The sequence below is a fragment of the Podarcis liolepis genome (genome assembly GCF_965112155.1).
Source record: "Podarcis liolepis genome assembly, chromosome: 6".
Classification (NCBI taxonomy): Eukaryota; Metazoa; Chordata; class Lepidosauria; order Squamata; family Lacertidae; genus Podarcis; species Podarcis liolepis.
In genome coordinates this window covers 43707006-43720069 of record NC_139559.1, presented here as the reverse complement: position 1 = coordinate 43720069, position 13064 = coordinate 43707006, and the positions used below count along the sequence as shown (strand labels likewise).

The 13064-nt window shown below is 41.2% G+C and overlaps 1 protein-coding gene and 1 long non-coding RNA gene across 9 annotated transcripts in view; one reads left to right on the top strand and one right to left on the bottom strand.

The window, feature by feature from the left end:
* Nucleotides 1-13064, bottom strand: part of USP49 (ubiquitin specific peptidase 49) — a 59536-nt gene that overhangs the window by 33498 nt on the left and 12974 nt on the right. The window lies entirely within an intron of this gene.
* On the top strand, nucleotides 769-4214 carry LOC310709311. The gene is made up of 3 exons (XR_014527455.1): nucleotides 769-1570; nucleotides 2332-2426; nucleotides 3196-4214. It is a non-coding gene; the product is annotated as an uncharacterized lncRNA (long non-coding RNA).

Genomic DNA, 13064 nt, shown 5'->3' with positions numbered 1-13064 from the left:
ATACCAGCATTCTGCACCTCACTATGGAGGGAATTCCAAAAATGGGGAACCATCACTGAAAAGGCCCTGCCATAGGCCACTGCCAACCGAGCAGCTCCTAGTGGCGGCACCAATAACAAGTCCTCACTGGACACTTGAAATGAGTAAGTGTTTGATTGCTTGGCAAAGCTTTTGTAAAAAGGAACGTTACAGTTAAGTTATTACATTAAGAAATAGGAATAAATCATTTCTCAATGAAAGCCATTTTTTATCTTTTTAAGAAATATATTCATTGATAAAATATGAAACACACACACTAGAATGACATCAATATTTACTACAATAATTTCTAAGTTGAAATGTTGATCTGATGCTTGAAGTCTTTTGAACAGTTGACTGAATTTGAAGCTCTTATTAGTAATAATATAAAGAAGAGAAACGACAGCCTGTCTACCTTGCACAAGGTCTGCATTGCACAACTGGTGCAACTAGCTCCCTGCACTTCTCTAAATATCAAAATGAAAGAACCGGTTGTCAAAAGGTAGCAGGTGGACTGTAAAGCTGTGTTTGATTTCTAGCCTGGAGTTGGGTCATCACTGTTATAACACAGTTAGCATTTTCTCTAGTCTGTTAAAAACATTGCTGCTTATCTAGTATGGCAGTAACCTTCTGTAATGATTTTTAGACATTCTAAGGGACAAATATAACCTCAGTAAACAGAGGCATACATTTCTGGGCAAATCAACGAATAAAAAAATCACATTCCCCGCTCCCCCCCAAAAACCCTGGTAGAAACAGCCAACTTTATTTTAAAGTGGGATTCAGAGGTAGTGTCATTGATGCTGTTTAACAGATGGAGGAAAATAGGGGTTACTGACAATTCATTTAAGAGTGGGCAACACATAGACTAGTAGAACTGATAAGAAGGCAAAGATGGCACATATCAGCTTTCAATGCTAGTTAAAAGTGTTTGTTTGACTACAATGTAGAAATGTTTAGCAGTGCCAGTCCTATTGGTGAAAAAGTGGCCTGAATTTATATACATTATCTATTGCTTTTAATACCAATAGCCATGAGGATTAGATAAGGATTCAAACAAAGAAGAAAACATTCAATTTTCTTGCATTACTTATAAATTAAGTTTTTTAAAATGTTATATTTTCACTGACTGATACAACCCGGGTGTCAATGAGTAAACTGATCTCAAATAAATTATTCTTCCACTGTGCTTTCCTGAACAGAACATTTTCTGCTGTGATCCATTTAGGAAAAATCAAGATTGCATAAAATTTTGCATTATTAGGAGAGCTGAGCCATTCTGGAAGAACATGCCACACATTCTCAAAAACATACCTACTACTCCCTCAAGGATCAAACTCAGGGAAAACTGGCTCTGCCAGGTTGTAGTACAAGCTAGATTGCAAAGTGTTGATTGGCTGGCACATATGACGTCCCAATCCCTCCTCCCCAGGGCAATTTAAGACAACCACATAGGAAGTTCAGTCAATGAAATGTACATGCAGTCCAACAGCCCTTCTACAGCATGGAGGAATGGGCAACACCGATTACTCAGTCAGCATTAGAAATGCTGGTAAGTATACCTGTCAATAAGATTGACACAGAGAAAGAGCACACCATGCAGGAGGAAAAACAATGCGGTGTCTGCTGTGCACACTGCACACAGCAAAAATGCCTTTCAGACTCTCACAGGCATAGATGGATTAGAATGGCCTGCAAGGCAGGCCCAGATTATGTGCTTTAAAAAAATAAAAATAAAATGTAAGCCAGTCTCTAGACTGGAAAATTATGAGACAAAATCTGCAAGCACCTTCTGAGTGATTTCTTTGAGATAAGTCAGTCTGGCTGCTACCACCCCTCAGTGTTTTTAACTAATCAAGTCAGAACTTGATTGATGAGTGCATTGTTTAGATCAGGGGTCAGCCAACTTTTTCAGCAGGGGGCCAGTCCACTGTCCCTCAGACCTTGTGGGGGGCCAGACTATAAGTTGAAGACGATGAAAAAATGAATGAATTCCTATGCCCCACAAATAACCCAGAGATGCATTTTAAATAAAAGGACACATTCTACTCATGTAAAAACACGCTGATTCCCGAACCGTCTGCGGCCCAGACTGAGAAGGCGATTGGGCCAGATCCGGCCTCCGGGCCTTACGCCTACCCATGGTTTAGATGCAAGGCCTTAGAAATTCCTGGAGGCCTAGAGAGCTACTATTTACCTCTCCCCTTTAGTGCACTTTACCTACCTACTATAGTTTTCTAATCCTTGGTGTTCAATGTACTAGTTCTAAAGACAGACTATAGATTTCTCCCTTTGCCCTTCCTTCCTTTCTAGCCACCAGGATACAGTGTTCCTATGCTTGATTTATCTGAGATCTGATGCTCCCTTGCCTAGAAGTTACTTTCTATGAATGCTACCGCACGATAAATGTGAGTGGATGTTAAACACAGAACCAGCCCCCTTCCATGGTAAATGAAAATGTGAAAACTTTGCAAAGAGACTTAGGCATGCCCTCTGAATAGTTAACTTACAGTAAAATGGTAAGTGTATACACTCAGAAGTTTCTTTGTGTGTAATGGGACACACATACACACACAAAGCTTAGGCTTTTTTTGTTAGGAAGAAGCAGAAGGGTTCGTGGTGAGGGGGATAAGTTTCAATGAAAAACAAACAGAACTTAAATACTGTATAGGCAGTTCACTACGCTTAAAATTAGTCAACTTGAAATTTGCACACATTTAAATTACGTGACTGAATTTATTTTATTGCATTTATATCCCACCTTTTTCTCTATGGACCTCAAGGTAGTCTACATGGTTCTCCCCATCCTCTTGCAATCCACACAACAACCCACTGAGGTAAGTTAGACTGAGAAACAGTGACCTAGTGAGCTTCATGGCTGAGTGGAGATTTGAACCCTGGTCTCCCAGGTCCATCACTCCGAACACTATACCAGTGGTGGCGAACCTATAGCACGTGTGCCAGAGGGGGCACTCAGAGCCCTCTCTGTGGGCACATGTACTGTTGCCCCAGCACAGAGTTCGTTACTAGAAAGCCAGGAATCGAGGCTCGCCATTGTGACGCAAACACAGGGACAGATTTGTACTGGGTGCTTCATTATTTTGCTCAGAACTGTAATCTTTGTTATGATTTTCTCATGCAGCATGTTTTATATTCCTGTGTTCAAATTTTTTGTAGACTCCAAGTCAGGAACACCGAAAAAGGAATACAGCAAAAAAGAAGAAGAGAAAAGCAAGATCAGAGAGTGGAAGATCGTTGAATGCAATGGGAAAGCGTTCTGACTTCTCTGCAATGAAAGTGTTGTGTGTCACACATCAAGTGTCAGACGGCACTTTGACACCAACCACAAAAGCATTGATCAGCTTGGTGAAACTGAAACAAAAGAGTTTCTCAAAGGGAAACAGAGGAAATACCATTCCCAGTATCTTAAGTTTTTGCAACTCTCTTTCTAGAACAGATCATCTGACAGCTGCCGGTTTTCAAATTTCACTGTGCATAGCAAAACATGGTAAGCCCCTCTCTGATGGGGATATTATCAAAACGGCTATGTTGTCTGGAAGTAATTCCCTTTTTCATGATTTCCCAAATAAGGATAAAATCACTGAACAGACAACCACAAGATGTAGGGGAAACGGCAGAAAGGATGTTTTGTGATAGCAAAACCTTGCAGAGAAAACAGCAGGTTTTTGAAAGGGACCTTGGACAGCTGAAATATTTTCCAAATTGAAAAAATGCATTTAGAAAATTCCACAACATTTGCAGACAATCTTACAAGCCATCGGGAAACCTGCAAGGCATTTCCTAGCGTTGTAGCAGTTGTTTTTTCTAAACTGAAACCTCAGTGCAGTGGTACCTTGGGTTACATACACTTCAGGTTACATACACTTCAGGTTACAGACTCCGCTAACCCAGAAATAGTACCTCGGGTTAAGAACTTTGCTTCAGGATGAGAACAGAAATCGGGTGGCGGCGGCGCAGCGGCAGCAGGAGGCCCCATTAGCTAAAGTGGTGCTTCAGGTTAAGAACAGTTTCAGCTTAAGAACGGACCTCCGGAATGAATTAAGTACTTAACCCGAGGTACCACTGTATCCCAGTTAAATTGCCGCATTGGCACTTGGTGATCAAGAAGCGGTTTTGGGTTGCTGTTTGGACACTCGGTCTCTCAAATGTTCGTCATCACTGTACTACACTATGCTGGCTTTACATGCTTGGCCGTTGACCTGTATGCAATCACACAAGGCAGAAAGTTTAAAAGCTCATCTGGTGTGGAAAGTGCTTTTAAGCTCTCTGCGTTGCTTACTGGGCTCTGGAGGCCTTTGTGAGATTTCATGGTGCCATCCGAGATCTTGTGATGCCTCTAGAGTCCATGCGAGAGCTTCCCAGAGCTGAATAAGACAATAGGAGTGTGACTTTGCTTTATCTCCTTCATCTCTCTGTGCTTTTGATACCACTGACCATGGTGTGGGATAGGTATTGGGGGCACTGTATTACAGTGATTCCACTTCTATTTCCAGGTTCAGTTCTTGAGAACAGCACTGTTTTGCAGGGTATGATTTTATCTGCATGCTATTTAACATCTACATGAAGCTGTTGGGAGAGATCATTAAGGGATTTGGAGCACATTGTCAATGAAACTCTATTTCTCCATAGCCTCTTTCATGTGGCGAAAGCTGCCCTTTGAAATGTGCTTCCCATGAACATCAGGCACACACCCATAGTACTGGCATTTAGGTAAAGGTAAAGGGACCCCTGACCATTAGGTCAAGTCGTGACTGACTCTGGGGTGGTGGCACTCATCTTGCTTTATTGGCCGAGGGAGCAGGTGTACAGCTTCTGGGTCATGTGGCCAGCATGACTAAGCCGCTTCTGGCGAACCACAGCAGCACACGGAAACACTGTTTACCTTCCCACTGGAGTGGTACCTATTTATCTACTTGCACATTGAGGTGCTTTCGAACTGCTAGGCTGGCAGGAGCAGGGACCGAGCAACAGGAGCTCACCCTGTCGTTGGGATTCGAACCAACCTTCTGATCGGTAAGTCCTAGGCTCTGTGGTTTAATCCACAGCGCCACCCGCGTCCCCGGTGCATTTAGGTGCCTACCCAGTGCATTTACGTCCCCTGGCATTTAGGTGCCTGCTTAAAACTCAACTGTTCACCCAGTCTTTCTCTGAGGGGGTGATCCAGCTATAGTGATGTCTTAATCTGATCTAATTGTTTGTGATATATTTTGTACATGTTTTATGAATGTAATTTTATTGCTGATTTCATGCTATTCAGCCCTATATTTTTCCTTAATGTTGGTGGTACGCCAGTTTTTTAAATAAATAAATACATACATACATACATACATATTTGTGTACACTTCAAATCTAGTGGAATTGTGCCAAATAATGATCCTTTATTGTAAATCAATTAGTAAGACTTTCTAGTTTACAGCTAAGCACAATTATGTGCCATAGTTCAAAAGAAAAGTATATGGAAAAATACAGATCTGTCAAGGCTCAGTACATAGACTGTATCCAGGTCTAGTTTTTTAAAATAGAAGTAGACAGGCCATGTCAAACCTTCACAGGCAATGAATTCTGAATTCAAGAAGTGTCGTTAACAGTTGGAAAGCATGGAATTTCAAGGACTTCAATATAAAGTGGAAGGTTGTCAGGAAGCCAGTAGTGCAAGACCTCTGAGAGAAGCCATGCATATACCGCTGCAAAGGGAGAGGAACAATGAAAAGAGTACCAAGCTGCTATATAATTTCCCAGTTAAAATGGGACAGTGATTAAATATGTAATGTAATTACCGTATTTTTTGCCCTATAGGACGCACTTTTTCCCCTCCAAAAATGAAGGGGAAAGGTGTGTGCGTCCTATGGGGCAAATGCAGGCTTTTGCTGAAGCCTGGAGAGCGAGAGGGGTCAGTGCACACCGACCCCTCTCTCTCTCCAGGCTTCAGGAAGCTATCCATAAGCCTGGGGAGCCCGCGGGAGTTCCCACCGTGCTCCCAAGGCTTGCAGACAGCAGCCTGCAGCCCGAAACCTGGGGAGCTCAGCGGAGTGCGCCCCGGGCTTCGGGCAGCTCTCAGCAACCCTTGGGAGCCCAGCGCGAAGTGGCGCCAGTCTCCCAAGGGTTGCAGAGAGCTGCCTGCATCCCAAAGCCTGGGGCGCACTGTTCAGCGCTCCCCAGGCTTCGGGCAGCTCTCCGCAAGCCTGGGGAGACCGGCGCGACTTCCCGCGGGCTCCCTAGGCTTGCGGATAGCAGCCTGTTCTGGGGGATGGGGTCGGAGGAAGCTCGGGCTTCCCCCACCCCAGCCCCGCGCCTGGGGGGGGAAATAATTTTTTTTCTTTATTCCCCCCCCAAAAAACTAGGTGTGCCCTATGGGGCGAAAAATACGGTAGCACCTGGGACAGGTTATAAGCTAGCAAGATAATTTCTGATGGGGAGGAAAGCGCATGCACATGCACGCGCACACACACATATACAGCTTCTGCCCCAGAAACTTTGACCCTGTTGGATGGATGGAGAACTTCTAGCATGGGACAGACACTCTCCTTTTAATAGTTCCAAAACCAGTTTGGAGTGAAGCAATTTTCTTCACATTTCTCATTTTTCTTTGTAATAATTAATTGGGGAAAAACTGTTATATAAAGTGAGCAATTGTCCCTGAGAATAATTTCCTCATTAAGCATGCAAGAACCTGAAGAAATTAAAAAAAGATACTAAAAGCTCTGTCCTGATCATGTTTATGCTTCAGATTGTATTAAATAGGATAACACACTTGGTGGTAGAACAGTTAACTTCCATGAATGGAAATATCAGAACAAGCTCTAAAATGCACCATCAAATAATGCTAAAAATCTGGTTGTTCCATTTCAAATCTCACTTGCTAAATAGGTAACGTGCCAGAATTCATCTGGCTTTACTGACCTATTAAAAAAAAAAAGACCAGCTTGCAGAAAGGCAACATATGAATGAATAAATACTTTCAAATTGCTGTTCCACAATCAGACAGAAATGTCCGTACGATATCTACAAATTCTATATAAATTGCCTTATGACAGTGCATGTTCATTGTACGACTTGATTAGTCTCTAGAACCATAATGCCAATGTCTTAACTCTGTTGCTTTAAAATCCACCCCTTATTTAAATACACATAGCACCAGTGTCAAACGTATTCACACCACATTTATGCCAAGATGGACAGAATGCTTTAATCTAGTTTCTTTTTCTAAATGAAGGACTATTTTGAGATTATTTTGGAACTGGAATAAAGACTATTTGGGGTCACAGCTGCTGATCTTTTGAAGAAGCCTGGGGAACAAAGCACTAGTGAAACAGAAATGCAAACCAGATTCCTTTCTCAAATTATTCATTTAACATTTCTGATCACATGTCACTTCTTAAGTCATCTGAATGCTCAAGAGGTTCCATAGGAAAGCTTTCCACCCTCTGACTTTTTAAAATCAATAATAATAAAAACATATTCAAATGTATCTTGTGTAGTTTTCTTTTTATAGCAAGACTTGTCTGTGTGTGAGAGAGAGTAAATTCAGCTGTAGGACAGCATTTCTCAATTAGGTCTAACGCCACCCACTGAAATTAACTCAGAGATTATGAATGCAGTGCAGCACTTCACAGAAAAGCATACAGAACAAGGAAAAATAGCCATATTCACTATTTGTTAAAATTGCTCAGCTGCTATCCCATGGCAGTCATATAAGCAGGCACACAGCTGTGGCCCACATTTCTTGATCTGAGCTTTCACAGAATGGATAGAAATAATACAAATGAAGGGAGTCTTACTACGTATGTCCATCCCCTCTTTCGTGCAAAGTAGTAACTAGACTGATCTACCACGATAACATTTTGTTTTATTTTCCATGATCAGCTGTTCAATACCTAACAACTTTTACTGATTAAGGCTCTGTGACACTTTTTATGAAAATGATGAATTTCTCAGGTCCTCACATCATTATCTGAATACAGTTTATCCCCACAGAACAGGATTCTGGGGAGTCCTTGTTTGTTTTAGAAGCTTATTAGGGACTGAGAAGATCATTAATGGATTATAAACATCCCTGAAAGAAAACATGCCTATTGCAATGTGCATCAGAGTGCTGGTTGTATTCTAAGGAACATAGAAAGCTGTTTTATATAGTCAGATTGGCTGTCAAACAATTGGCTTCCGAAATGTTCGACAACCAAGGCGTGGCTTCTGATTGGTTGCAGGAGCTTTCTGCACTCGATCGGAAGCTGTGTCGGACATTCAGCTTCTGAAAAACGTTCGAAAACCAGAGCATTTACTTCCAGGTTTTCAGCGGGAGCCGAGGTTTGACTGTATTGTTTACACCAACTCTCTGTGACTCCAAGGTTTCTGATTGGGGACATTCCTAGCCCTGCCTGGGGATGCTGGGGATCCAACCTCAGAACATTTGCATGAAAAACATGTGCTCTATCACTGAGCCCACCCCCTAAGGCAGACATTCAGTCTAGGAAGTACAATGGTGGAGACAACAAGGGTCACAAAAGTGCCCTGCATTGAACTTCAACACTAGAAAAAATTATTCAACTTGGGTCCCCAAGATGTTGTTGTACTACACCCCCATCATCTCAGGTCATTGACGAAAGATGATGGTAATTGTAGTCCAACAACATCTGGGGTTCCATATATTTAAAAAGGCTGCCCTATAAACATGCCCCAGGAACCTTGGCTGTATTAAAAATTTCCACAGCAAAGACGACAATATGGGAAAGATCTGTTGAATATGAAAACAATTGCCATAGAATAAGCTGTTCTAAAGAACTATACCAATCTGAAGACTTTTCTTACATTGCCATAAGCAAGTATATATAGTAACTTACAAGAGATTTACAACTCACAAAAGTTCTCAAATGCTGCTTACTATTAAAAGCACTAATAATAAAAATAACAGCTCTTACTTTAGCCCTGTTATGGCACCAGTCTCAAAACCAGAAGTTTTGAGAGGAGATCATTTTAACTGGAAAAATTGCAAAGGATTAAGCCAGGGGAAAACCCACCTTGCAATGTTGAATTCCTCACGCCACATAACATCTAGTTTGGGCCTTACTTCAATTTAACAAATGAAGTGTCTATCCTTAATACTCAACTCCTATATCTTTCATACCAAAAGGGAATATACATTTATAGCACAATAATGATAATGATGGTGATGATAGTGATAATACAGGTGATCATTACACAGTGGTGACCTGCTACATATACCGTAACCACTTGGTAAATCATTTGTATATGTTTCCAGGCAATGAGGAAAAGAGTGTTTTGCCAGGTACCTGATCAGAACTCTGGGGAAGCAAAGGAGTATTAAAATTATCCTCAAAACCTGCCAAAACCATAAAGATTGTGTAGTAATCTTAAATTACTGCTTCATAAATGGTTGTTGGCACTTCCTCTGAGTAGGCATAAAAGAGGGTAGAACATAAATATGGGTTCCCACTTTAAAAAAAAAGAATGCTACATTAGCACATACAGTACACTGTTTGTTAATGCAAGCAATATAAGACTGGGAACAACTTTTCCCATTTACTGCATATCTCTAGCCATGTCAGACAATTACAATTTATTTATATACTCCTTTTCAGCCAAAAGGTTTGTAAAAGCGGTGATCAGTATATTAAACAATATACAGAGTAGACTACAACTGTATCCATCAGTCGCAAAACAATACAAGGGAGCAAAATCTCAACAATATGGTTCTTTGTAGTGTAGAAGAGACAAGAAGATTTACTCTACAGCAAAGGTCAGCAAACTTTTTCAGCAGGGGGCCAGTTCACTGTCCCTCAGACCTTGTGGGGGGCCCAGAATATATTTTGAAAAAAAATAATAATGAATTCCTATGCCCCACAAATAACCCAGAGATGCATTTTAAATAAAAGGACGCATTCTACTCATGTAAAAACATCAGGCAGGCCCCACAAATAACCCAAAGATGCATTTGAAATAAAAGGACACATTCTACTCATTTAAAAACACGCTGATTCACGGCCCGGATTTAGAAGGCAATTGGGCCGGATCCAGCCCTCGGGCCTTAGTTTGCCTACCCATGCTCTACAGGATATCCACATAAGACTTCAACTGAACAGGATCCTCTAGAGAGAACACATAGTATTACGTAATCCTGATTTTAAAATGTATGTCAATACAGAAGTTACACAATTCCTAAGATGATTAATGAAGTTCATTAATAAAAGCCTAAGGGAAAGCTCTGCCTCAATATTCACATATGTGCTTAACAAAAAAGGAACTCTTCAACTGAACCTGAAATGTGGGAGAGGGCAGGGTGACATGCTGGGAGAAGCACTGTCTGAGATATTCACAAACTACTTAACAAAATTGATTATGTTAACATGAATGCAGCTGTAAATAGCTGACATGTTAATATTCATATATTTCAATTTTATTATTGAATATGAAAATAGTTATAATGGACACTAGAACGACAAGCACCTCTGCCAAAAGGGGAGAGTTTAGTTTTGAAATACTTGCATAGATTCTGCCATTGCTACTTTTCAACATAAAAGTTATGGGCACCTACCTAAAAGTAACAGGCTGTTATCTAGCCCTTCAATGCTATACAAGGCTCCACACATGCACCTATCATGGCAAGTTTCCCCTCTGCTCTGGTAAGCTTGGGAAGGGGACAAGGGCTATCCCCACAGTTGTGCTGGCCTTAAGGGTATTCTAACAAGGTCTGAAGTGTTGGTTCAAGCAAAAAGTAGGTATGTAAGGAGAATTCCTAGATGCCAAGGTCCAAGTTTCGGGCAAGTACTCTTTGATGAGAGAACACCAGCAGAGATTTAAAATCACAAAATACGCAGCAAAGTAAAACATGCAAATATAGGCTGTTAGACCTTTAAAATATGCCCTTGCAAAGTTTTCCTCTTCCCCTAGCATAGACAAAGACCACATGTTTGGTAAGCTAAAAATGATTTACAGTGGTACCTCGGTTTACGAACTTAATCTGTTCCAGAAGTCTGTTCTTAAACCAAAACCTTTCTTAAACCGAGGCACGCTTTCCCTAATGAGGCCTTCCACCACTGGTGCCCTTCCACCGTTCAAATTCAGTTCTAAGACTGAGGTAAAGTTCGCAAACCGGGACACTACAGAAAATAATATGAAGACACATACACTGCTACCCCTAAGCAGATCTGGGCATGGACAGTAGAGTTGCCACCTTTTTTAACTGACCCTGTGCCTTAGCAGCAGACTAGCACACAAAACTTAAATAGGAAAAGCTTTTGCTGTTGCCTTATCTCTATCACCTGATTATTTTCCACTTATCAGATGGCTTTTAAAATTACAAAAGCAGAGCTACTAAAATGGTTGGCAACCAAGAGAGATAAGCAGTACTGAAAAACTGATGCAATAAGCAGAAAACACTCAACATGGAAATCAGATACAATGAAAAGAAACTTCTTTTAGCAAAAAATGGGTGATCTGTAAAGAACCCAACTTTTTATTAAGCAACAGAAGCAACTTCAGATTTAGAATACATATCAACTTTATTGCATAGGAATTTACTATATAAAGATGCAGTTCTCTAAAAGAAAAGAAAAAACATACATGAAACTGGTCAAGCAACACAATGTGTTTTTGGGGAAATTGCACACTTTGTCTGAATACAGAAATGCTATCAGCATTAAAATCCTTTAATTAGATGTATAGAGCAAATGTATTTCTGGTCGTGGAGCAGTGAGGCAGAACGGAGTGGCAAGGTGTATGAAACTCTGCTGAGCACAGGAGCAGGTTTTAAAGGAGGAGAAAGTTGGTGTCTTTTTTTATTATTCTAGCTCCAGGCTGGGCAGCCTGGAAAATTGTTTTATACAGACAGGGTCTTGAATTGCTGTCTGCAACTATGCCAGAGCATTCTGCAATAACTGGACTTTCCAGGTCAAGCGCAAACAATGCCCCACATTGAGTGCATTGAAGCAATCCAATCTTGAAGTCACCAATACCTACACTACTGTGGTCAATGTCTGGCCAAGGAACAGTTATAGCTGGCCAAAGCTGCTTCTAGCTATGGAGACCGCCTTCTTCAAGAAGGGAAACCACTTCTTCTTCCTCCCAGTGGTGCTCTTTGAAGCAGCTCCTTTCAACTTTCAAAATCAGAAACTGAAAGGAGCAGCATGGAGCAACTTGCAAAGGGCTCATTTTGGCTGTGCATGCCTGTCCCCTCTTGGGAAAAGGCATGCACAGCCAAAGAAAGCAACCCCTTTTGGAAGAAGCTGTCTTTTGGAAAGATTGGCTGTGCATAGGACTTCTTCTGTGATACTCCCAAACGGCAGCTGGCTGACCCTGTCCCGAACAGTAGATAGGGAGTGCACAAAAACAGTTGCTTTTGCAAAAGACTTTCAGGCAGCGTTGCCACCACTACCACAGTACTCTTATTTGGGCCTCCAGAGCTGTCTGAAAGCCCTTTGCAAACAGCAAAACTGAAAGTTCTGGGACTTCAAAGCACAGCATTACTTGATGTCATAGTGATGCCAGGGGATTGACAGATGGCAGCCTTACACACCTGCCAAATTTGGCCCACCTGGGGTTGAAGAGATAATATGTTATCTCATCAGAAAAGTTTCCATACCCCACGACAGACTCACTGAGGTTAATGGGCATGACTTAGGTTCCTTAATTTCAATGGGTCAACTCCAAGTAGGACTACTATTGAGTACAACCCAAAGTGATTAAACCACAACAATGAAACTGTTCAGCCTTCATAGCAATGCTAACATTGCCAGGTGTGAGATTAAACAATGGAGTTCTGTATCAGACTACAAAGAACCAATATTTTTTTTCCAGCTTGCCAGGAGCTATCTAAAAGCACAGTTTTTGATCTTTAAAAGTTGGGTAGCAGTATCATTCAGAACATATAGATATAATAAACACTGAAGTAGAATTCAACTTTCTCAGTTAAAAGCTACCAATTTCAAGCATGTTTTGTATATAGCATTTTGCAACAGTTTCATAACAGTGTTTTTTAAAAAGTTTATTTTAGCACCTCACCCTGCAACTCA